The following is an 11133-nucleotide window of genomic DNA, read 5'->3' as shown; positions in this document are numbered from 1 at the left end:
TTATTTTTATTTCCCACTGAAAAAAAAAGTGAAGATGTGTGGTTCATTTCCTCCTGAGACAGGTAAGGCAGCACCTGAGCACAAATCCCATTCAGTCTCTTCACTATTTCTGCCTGTCAAGAAAACAAATGAAACAAGGTCAGACCAGAACAACACAAGACATGGGACGACAAAAAACTGCATTATAGAGAGGAATCACCTGTTTGTGCATTTCAATGTTCAGCCCATAGGACATTTCGTAGTACTACAAATACAAAAGGGGAGAAAAACATAATATACATATTTTCTGTACCTTTTGATCCCACACACAAACTGGTGTACTATATGTATTAACAATGCCTGGATACTGCAAACTCAAAACAACTAAAAGTCAGTTTATACACTAACAACAAAACTAACACAGTGAAGGAGTGACACACACTTCACTAAGTACGTTGGTATATTGTAGGAGTCAACTAATAAAAAGCCACACTGCACTGTCCTTAATGAACTGTTTATATAACACATTCTTCTTTTTGCATGCATTCTGTAATCCCTTGCTCATCCACGGTCTCTCACTGTAATTCTTTTTATTTTTATACCGCTTACGAGGACAGTTCCTGTCATATACAGTCTTAAATATGTTTAAAAAGTTCTCATATGCATTATCTAAGTCTTCCTCTCTGTAAACTGATTCCCAGTTTTGCCCCATAAAATCCTCTTTTAGCCTCCTTAAAGCATGTTCATTCATCTCCCTCCTATAGAAAAAATTTGTTTTTGGCCTCTCTTTTCTATACTGGCCCTCATAAACCACAAATATTGGTAGGTGATCACTAATATCATTTATAAGTAGTCCACTTGTTATTTTGCTGTCAATAACATTGGTAAATATATTATCTATTACTGTAGCATGCTGAGTTGTTACTCTACTTGGTTTTGTAATCTTTGGATATAGACTACATCTGTATAATGTGTTAATAAACTCCTCAGTTCCTGTGTGCTTGTTTGGATTTAACAGATCTATATTGAAGTCACCGCATATGAACATTGATTTATGACTTATTAACAGAGGGACTTTGCGGGGGATTCTTGAAAATAGATTAGCTTCACACAGACATTTTCTAACTGTTACAGTACTTGCAGGTAACTCCAGACTGTCTTTGATCATTGGCTGGGCCTTTGCCATTCTGGTTATTCTTCGATCCATTTTGATGGTTGTCTTCCGTTTTCTTCCACGTCTCTCTGGTTTTGCTCTCCATTTTAAGGCATTGGAGATCATTTTAGCTGAACAGCCTATAATTTTTTGCACCTCTTTATAGGTTTTCCCCTCTCCAATCAACTTTTTAATCAAAGTACGCTGTTCTTCTGAACAATGTCTTGAACGACGCATTTTCCTCAGGCTTTCAAATGCATGTTTAACAAGTGCTGGCTTCATCCTTAAATAGGGGCCACCTGATTCACACCTGTTATTTCACAAAATTGATGACCTCACTGATTGAATGCCACACTGCTATTTTTTTGAACACACCCCTTTCAACTAATTGCCCAATTGCACAGCCTTAAGAGCGTGCATATCATGAATGCTGGGTCTTGTTTGCTTTCTGAGAATCTACTGCACCTACTGGTAACTTGTTTGCCATGTAGCAATAAAAAATATACTAAAAACCTGGATTATTCTGGTTAGTCACATTGTACTGCTATTATTTTGAACAATACTGTACATATTGTTCCTTGGTTGTGGCCAACAGAGCACATTTGCAATCCACTGGAATAGAAATAAAACAGGACAAAGATGATGCGAGTGAGGAAGAAGAAAAGATGAGTGAGAGTGAGTCAGGGCTATAAGAAATGAAGTGACTGGATTAGCAGCCTGTTGACATTTAGAGCAGCAGCCCAACTGTGCTGACTTATGCTCAAGTGCAAGAACTGAAAGGGAATGCAGTTTCCTTCATTTATTAAAAATCAACCATTCTGCATGGTGGTGTGGAGCTGGGAGAAGTTAACCTTAAGTAATTGAAACTGGTGCTGACATAGGTGGTGATGCAGAGTTCACAGAACAGTGAAGCATAGGGTATACTAAAGAGGTATCATTAGGAAACAAAAAGGCAGCAAAAGTGTGGCAGAGGTTAGAAAGCAAAGGAATAGCACAGACAGCTCTATAGGCATGGTGTCTTTGTATCAGAAGATTTGGAAATAAATCTCCTGCTGCATGCACAGACCCCACACCTTTCCACTGCCTCCCTCTTTGTCCTCCACCCATCCTCAGCCATCCTTTCCCTCCCGCCGCCTCCTACTGTTACCCGATCCTCCTCCACTCCTCCCTCTCTGCAGGTCTGCCAGAATAGCAGCAAATAAACTCAGAGCGGAGCACGGCACAGTGATGCTGCATTCATCTCCTGTTCTGGCTGTTCTCTTTTTGGTTTTGTGTGTTGTTTAGGTGGTAGCTGAATGGGGGTGTATGTGTGTGTGTGCTCAACCAGCCATCATAGCAGTGGGAGAGGAGGAGACAGTAAGCGTGAGCGATGTCATTTCCCCCTCCCCTCTTTCTTTTTTCTCTCCCTGACACGCACACGCTCTCTCATTCTCATGTTCCTTCTCCTTCATTGCCATGGTCATCAGGATCTGTCCTCCCTCTTGCAATCATTCTGCTTGGTTATGCAATGAACTGTCCTCCTGTGGTGACTAACTGGTGTTGGAGACCTATCGTAACACTGCTATCACAGGCAGTCAATGCAGATCTGACTTGCCATAAGGACTGTCGGGCGCCTCGGCTGCCTCTGCCCCTCTACAGACGTCTGCTCCATTGGAATTTATAGCTTTTCCTCCTCTTCTGGAATATCACCTGCCAGACCCGGCTAATTCTAGAACCTGCCTGTCCTTATCTAGTTCAGCAGCGGCTGGGACACTATCAACTGATATACCAGACACAATCTGCATGGTGTTGGCATGAGGGCTTCAGTAACGAGCATGAGGCTTTTCTGAAAGGCACTAATTGCTCTGTTCCTCAGAGGGTTCCGAAGCAAGCGCTGAGGATTGGGGAGTGGTACAGAACAAGGGGCTGTGTAGATTTATTGATAAGCTGGGAAAGGTAGGTGGATGAACTGTGACAAAAAGGAGTTCAGGCAAAGCAGTGAGAGGGAACTCAAGCAAAGGAACAGACAGGGAGGATGGGAGAAAAAGTGGGGAGGTGGGAGGGGGAAAATGAGAAGAGGGTTTCTTCTTGCTTCCTAAACAGAGGCTGCTAGCTCTTTAGCAGCAGCAAAGCAAAGCTTCTGATAAAAAAAAAAAAAAAAAAAAAAAACACTGCAAAGACTTGTGTGGGGGACAACTTAATCAAAAGGGAAGGGCATGAGGAGCTATTGAACCTGGCAGGTGGCGCTATAGACTGGAAAACTGTAGAAGTGACAAGGAGGTTTTCACTGGAAACGTTGCTGAACACCGCTGCCTTCCATTATTCTCTTCGTCACTTTGCCTGCTGCTCACAGACACTGGAACTGTGGCTACACATTCTGCCTTTCCCCCCTCTCCCCCAAAAGTCCTCATTAGCATGCCCTTAAAGCCATGATTTTCCAGTGGGGATCTATAAAGCATGCTGGATGATGTTATCTTGCACCTTAGATGCTTTAGGGTAAGCACTTTCTATTTATATGGCATCTTTTTTTGTCTGTAATTTCCTTATTGCTTGAATTTCATATGAAAGATAGCTGTAGTGTTGACAGATTTGAAAGGGATGAAGATGAACTAAGAATGACCCTGTTTACGTATTTTGCTCAGATTACTCTCTCAGAGATGTCTAGAGCTTCTTGTCCTAACCTTCTAAGACTTCTCCATAGGGAAGGTGGGAATTATTTTATAGTTACAATTGGGTATTATTAATAGTATATTATAGCTGTCAGAACAACTACTTACAAGAATCTAGGGGTAAGGCATGTGAATTAATAACATACGAAAAGAGGTGGGTGGTTGTCTTGTGGCTCCAAATGGTAGTATTAAATCAGGCTTATTTTGACTCAGGAAAATGCCATTGAGCATTCGTGCTGGCAATTTTACAGTTTCATTGATGATAATCCAAGGATGAGAACGAGCAAGCGCTGGTGTCAGGCACACTGTTGTCGAGGAGCTCGGCTTCAAGCTGTGACAGGTCATAAACATTGGTGACTAAACCCCCCTCCGCTCTTTGTAGCCATTGTTTTGTTTGATTCAGAACTGATTTCCTTCTGGTGGTGGTGGTGTTTACATTGGAGGGGACTGTCTGAACCCAGAAGTGATTGGGACTGGGCTTTTTGCTAATAATTCTAAGCCTTCAATGCAGAATGTTAATTCCAGTCATGTTCTGTTTATTCCATTATTTCCTTTTATTCCAGGTAAGTGTCCCGTTTCCAGGTAAGGTGAGCATCAAGATCATGGGAACCACAGTCATTACCCTTGAAGACGTGCGAGCACTGGAGGTCAAGGAGGAGCAGGAGGAGTCCATCTTGGCAATGTTAGGCATCCTTGGCACATTTCTTAACCTCTTTGTAATCGTTTTTGTGTACATCTACACCACACTGTGAAGTGTCAAATTAGAAGATAAGGGATTTCTAAAAACCTGCTATCAGATAAGATGTCTATAAGAAAGACTGAAACGAACAGTGGGTGTTAAGAAAGTGACATGTTGAGAAGCTTGTCATGAACATCTTCCTCAAAGAGAAGAGAAGGAAATGGGACAGACTGGCTAAGGATGAGGACAAAGAAGCCATACTGCCAAGTCACAGTCATGAACAGGGGAGATAACAAAGGGCTGGAAGACATGGCAAAAGCAGGGCTATCCTGGAAACAGGGTGCGCAAGAGTCGCATGGACACAGGCAAGCAGCCAACCAGGACTGACGCCCCCCATGGCCTAAGAAGAAATACAGATTTCTTCTTGATCTAAGATCTTGGAGTGCTGACTCGCTGAAATGATATGCTTAACAGGACAGTCCTGTTGACAGCACTGATGTTTATCCCTGCATTTTTACTCACTTTTCAAGTTTGTGGAACTTTAATTGCTACTTTCTTGAAAGAGCTTTTAAACATGCTGTTTAAAAGCAGAGCCTATAAGAAGTATGGTGAGAAGCCACCCTGGAGACACTGCTGGCCACTACATTCATGCTGTTGTTGGAGCCAAAACCGTGATAGTTTTGGGGCTCCTGTCAGAGGACCCCCTACCTGCAATCTCAATAATGCTCTCAACACACAAATGATAACCATTAATAGCAAACATATTTCTATTTAAAAACATACATGCACCAATTTTAGCAGAATGCTAATGAATTTCTAGAAATGTAACTGGGGAAAAAAAACTCCAAAATGTGGGAAAAGGGTGGCTGGGGGTATTTTTTTAACAGAAAATGTATATGTAAAAAAATTGAGCTTTAGAAAAAGATTTAAATAATTTAATCAACTTGTAATCAAATAATATAGCTGATTTAATTGTACAATAAAACAGGAGCTATAATGTACTTACTTGATCCCTTCCACTTTTTACAAACTGGTGAATGGGAGGGTGGGTTGAAAGATTCTCTTAATTTATTTGGTCATGTTTATTTTACGGTAGTATCAGCAGTACTTTTCCTGTATTAACAATGCTTTTTATAAATATTTGAACAAAGTCTAAATGTATTGTGCAATATGGGACATTTGAACAATAAACAGAGGACATATACAAGGACAGCCCTTATGTGAGAAACCTTGAGTGTGTGTGAAAGACTGGGTGAGAGAAGGTGTGAGGATCATCATATGCGATCACAAAACCACCATGCCCCACTATAAGAAATATGCAAATGTGTCCCCCCCCCAAAGCACTTTTAAATGACCAATCATTAAATGGCTCCAAAAGCTAAAAGAAAGCAAATTTTCTACCCTCAACATTAGGCATTAAACACGCCTGCAAAAAGTACAGAACGACTTCAGTCCTGCTTCAGTTGATTTACATGTCAACCAGCAAGGGTAAACACAACAGCAGGGAGAGCAGCTTGAGAGACAAAGGAGGCTATTTTGTATCACCTGCACACCATACACAGCTAATCACCGGCATGAACACACATAAACCTTATATGTTTTCATGTGATGATCTGTATGGTTGCATGATTCTAATCACAAGAAAATGCTGAGTGGTACAAGCAAACATCTTCCAACCAATCCAACAAACATCTTTGAGAAGTGCATCATTGCTCTTTTAATTACAAAAATTATCACAGGTGGTGGCATCCCCACCTCCCATCCCCTATCCACTTGAAAGTTGCTATCTGCCCATTTCAACTGCCAGGAGTAAAGCCTGAGGTAAACCAATCAACATTTCCATGGATGAGCAGCGACAAATTGCAAATCCACAAACCTACAGGGAAAGAATGGTAATGAATGAAGGTTTCTCGCTTGGCTTTCACCTTGTACTGACTGTAATAATATGTCTTGTGATGAGGGAGATCCTTGAAGTAAACGTGTATCAGTTTGCAAATAAAACTCCTTACCTGAGCATATCTAAGCACATTTGTACAAAGCATTCTTTTCTTACCAGGCTGGGAAATCCTCTTGAAATCAAAAATGAAAATGTGGACACACTGTGAAGCTTATACTAATGAAACCCCCACTGTTCACACGCACACATTTCACATTCAGTGGTAGGGAAGCTCCATAAGTACATGCAGGGATTGCCTTCTGTCTGACATGGTCTCTGTGTTATCTGAAGTAATGAATCATTACTAACTACTGTCCAAAAGGCCAGTCATGTTCAGATTACCCTCCAACGTAATGTACATACCGACACAACATGAACAATGGACCAAAACGGCTGTAAACTATGAGTCATCACCTGCTGCAGCAAATTATTAACTTGGATAAGTCAAAAGGGGAATCAAGGTGTAAGATGGTAAGGATGTAATGGTAAATATAACACAAAGAGTCCCATATTAGAACTAGAAATCATTTACTGTCAAACAAAACATCCAAAAAATGTATTCTTAAAATTTGATAAATTTGTATTGTGTTGACATTCAAAGGTTTTCTCTCTCACTATTGGTTTAGCTTCAGTGCCGGTGTCCCAGGCAATGAAGAGAAACTGTAAAGTGTCCCAAAAGGCTTTGCTGAGACACAAATGATTAATGTGGAGCACTGCACCAGGGTGAGACAGCTGAGGAGCTTTGGGGCAGCAGGGGGAATAGTGGGGAAAAACGTATTCTGGTAGGCAAGGTAAAATAAAGGGCTAAAAAATGTTTGTGGTTGGGGCAGTTTGGAAAAATTAAACTCCATTTGGAAGGGACTTATTTCTCTAAGGGAGCTAGGGTGATGTTGATTTAAATGTTGCAGTAGAAGTAATCACATATACTGACTTACATGACATAATAAGTCAAGATGGCACAGGTGAGAATGGCCACCATTTTTCAACTGCCCCCAAATAAATGTTACCACTATTTTAAAGAGTAATTTAGTACTGAACAACATTTTAATTAAACAAATGCTCAAAGAAGCCAAATTATCCTGCATTCAATGTTGTTACCTGCTGTGTTGCTGTGCATAAGACAATAAAGATCTAGAGACCAAAAGTGTTGGATCCTCCCACACCTTGGCCACTTTGCCAGTGTTAATTACAGTACCAAATACTATTAATTGTGAAGCTCAGAGGCTCTCTTGTGTTTCCAGAGGGTCAAAGTGTTTAAGCACCAAAAGCTCTGCTTACTGTTACCGAGTTCTAAAGCCAGAGGTATGGGAAGTAACGGAAGAATAGCAAAACATTAGGCAAGTCAGACCCATTAGGGTCATCAAACGGGCTATTGTAACATCACCTACAGATAAACAGAGGTTATTTAAAACCACATCTCTAAATTAGACTAAAATACCATCTGCAACAATGTGCATTTATTGAAAAGTATAGTTCACTTTTAGGGCAAACTAGTTCTTATTTTATAAAAAAACAAACATTTAAAAAATCTTTTTAAAATGTAATCATTTACTTCCTTTTTAACATTGTCACTCAGTTTTTTTTAAACATTTGTCAGAGCATAATCAGCAGCCCAAACTGAAAGTATTTCTTTCACTTTTTCCAGACACTAAAACCATCCTAAAGCTATGGAGCATCCTCTGACAGCACAGAACAACAGAAGTATTTTTTGTCTATCAATTCTTGGGACCATAAACACAAGATGAAACCAAGTTAAAAACACTGAAAACCAGATCCTATTAATATTTTATACATTGAATGAAAAGCTGGGGTAATAAGGGACAGTTACCATGATCGTGGAAGACACTTCTGAACACACCTTATTTATGCCAACTATTTAGTCATAGCAGGTTTTATTCTGCTCCAGAATACGTAATGACCTTATCATATGTAATCTGTTTTGGACTGCCCAGGGCAAAAAATATATGAAGTTTAAGCAAACATTCTTCCTGTAAGAAGCCTCCTGATCTCCACAGATTTGAAGGAGCAGAATGAAGGGAAATGGCTTGGTCTTTAATGATCGTAGTGCCTTAAAGGACACTGTTTAATTTAGGGCTGTCACAGTTAACAAGATAACAAATCGGTAACACAAATTCCTTTTAATGCCACAATTTTTTTGACATACGATTAATGTAAATTTTGTTATTATGACTCAGCAGTTTGGAAAATCAGGAAGCAATACAGCAGCAGAAAAGAAAAGTGTCTTTTGAATGGCAAGTTCAGCTTCAAAGCCCTGCCAGATGCTTCTCTCCACAACACCAAAGTTATTTGCATCTACTGTTGATGTGAATTGAGTTACTACCAGTGTATGTCAAGTCTCAAATATCACTTGCTGGTCAAGCACACAGCTGATGCAGAGAGCCCTCACCAAAGGCAGACCACACTGGATAGCTGGCAAGACAGAAGTAACCCAAGCAACATTAAAAGAAAAAATACAAAAAAAGAAGATGTTTAAGACAAATTTAAAAACAATTAAGCAACAATTAGATAAACACAATAGAAACAGGACAGAAAAAGAACCAAAAACAGACAACACATAGATGCCCTAATCTGTGTTGGTAACAAACTCGTGCCTAAATAATGAGTTTTAAGGAGAGAGCGAAAGGCAGGCAAGTCAGAGGCAGGCCAACTCTTAGGTGGGAGACTATTCCACAATTTATGGGCCGCTACAGCAAAGGCTGGGTCACCATAATTTTTAAATCTGGAGCAAGGCACCTCTAAGAGCAACTGTTAGAAGACCTAAGAGATCTACCCAGAGAATAACAGAGTAGGAGTAAGTGCAGTGCAGAGTAACAGGTCCAATTTGTTCTGGTTTTAGAGTCCATCACAGTACAGAAATGGCATTGGTGAAAGACACCAATGATGTCCTCCTAGTCTCAGAAAGGACTCATCTCCATACTTGTCCTCTTAGATCTCAGTGATACTTTTGACACCACTGATCACAGCATCTTATTACAGACTTGAACATGTTATTGGGATTAAAGGAACTGCACTAAATTGGTTCAAAACTTATTTATCAGAAAGTTTTCAATTTGTTCATGTTAATGATGAATCTTCCACACAGACTAAAGTTAGTCACGGCGTTCCACAGGGCTCTGTGTTAGGTCCAATTCTCTTCACTTTATACGTGCTCTCTTTAGGCAATATTATCAGGAAGCACAACATAAATTTCCATTGCTATGCAGATGATACTCAAGTTATATTTATCTATGAAGCCAAATGAATCAGATCAGCTGGTTAAACTTCAAGCATGTCTTAAAGACACAAAAGCCTGGATGACTTGTAATTTCTTATTTCTAAATTCTGACAAAACTGAAGTTATTGTACTTGACCTGAAAACTTTGGAAATCTGCTGTCTAATCATATAGTTACTCTAGATGACATAGTTCTCACCTCCAGTACTACTGTGAGGAACCTTGAAACCATTTTTGACCAGGATATGTCCTTTAAATCACACATATAACCAAGTCTTCAGAACTGCCTTCTTTCACCTGCACAATATCGCAACAATTAGGAGCATCCTGTCTCAAAGTGATGCTGAAAAACTGGTCCATGCATCTGTTACTTCCAGGCTGGACTACTGTAACTCTTTACTATCAGAATGTGCCAATATTTCCATAAAAAGCCTCCAGTTAATCCAAAATGCTGCAGCCAGAGTACTGACAGGAACTAGCAAGAGAGATCATATCTCTCCCATATTAGCTTCTCTCCACTGGCTCCCTGTAAAATCCAGAATAGAGTTTAAAATCCTTCTACTAACATACAAAGCCCTTAATGACAAGGCTGCATTGTATCTTAAAGACCTCGTAGAGCCTTATCATCCCAACAGAGCACTTTCAGAGTGCAGGTCTGCTTGTGGTTCCCAGAGCCCACAGAAGTAGAATGGGAGGCAGAGCCTTTAGCTATAAAGCTACTCTCCTGTGGAACCAGCTCCCAGTCTCAGTTCAGGAGGCGGACACCCTCTCTACCTTTAAGATTAAAAACACTTCCCTTAGTTTTGCTGCTATAGGCCTAGACTGCTGGGGGCCCCATGATGCTCTGAGTTTCGATTTTCTCCCCTCTCCTCTCCTCCCCTCCCCTCCCCTGGGTTGTGTGTTCATGTTTCTGTGTATTTGTCAAAAGATGAGCAGTTGGGCTCTAGACCAACTTAAGATGAGACAGGGAAGCTAAAGGGACTCCAACATGCTGTATAGTGTGTTAGAATAATCAATTCTAGAGGTAATAAATGTATGAATTGCCCTCTCCAAGTCATTGAATTAATGGAAATGCTTAACCTTGGCTAATGTATAAAGAAACAATGCAGAAAAGGCTATTTAAAGTAACTTAACACTGCCTTCTTTATTTGTGGCACTTCAAGTAAATGAAGAGACATTAACAAAAGGAAAATGTGACTAAACTGACAAATTTCAAGTTTATTTGTAAACATACATAGATTTTGTCTCTTAGTTCACAGTCCACCGTTTCTCATACATTGATTTATTTGTGGCAGCTCACCATGATATCAATGTTGACTACCATAAGCTGATGTTTTTTTTTTTAACCATTTAAAATGGGTAAAATATCAGAATCAGAATCTTTGAACATACAAGGAATCTGACTGGTACAAAGGCTATCAGTGTATTACACACAGAAAAATTGGGAGTAGGAAATGTGCAATATGTAAAGAGGGGTGAGGAGAAAGGGAGAGAGTGTTCATAAT

At 40.0% G+C, this 11133-nt stretch overlaps 1 protein-coding gene and 1 long non-coding RNA gene across 4 annotated transcripts in view; one reads left to right on the top strand and one right to left on the bottom strand.

Annotated features, from left to right (window-relative positions):
• The window catches only part of birc6 (baculoviral IAP repeat containing 6), a 164503-nt gene that overhangs the window by 46233 nt on the left and 107137 nt on the right, over positions 1–11133 (bottom strand). The window lies entirely within an intron of this gene.
• On the top strand, positions 2887–6482 carry LOC109960051 (uncharacterized). The gene is made up of 2 exons (XR_002274936.1): positions 2887–3607; positions 4344–6482. It is a non-coding gene; the product is annotated as an uncharacterized LOC109960051 (long non-coding RNA).

Source organism: Monopterus albus, unplaced genomic scaffold, assembly GCF_001952655.1.
Source record: "Monopterus albus unplaced genomic scaffold, M_albus_1.0 scaffold43.1, whole genome shotgun sequence".
NCBI classification, from domain to species: domain Eukaryota; kingdom Metazoa; phylum Chordata; class Actinopteri; order Synbranchiformes; family Synbranchidae; genus Monopterus; species Monopterus albus.
This window is presented reverse-complemented; position numbering and strand designations above follow the sequence as displayed.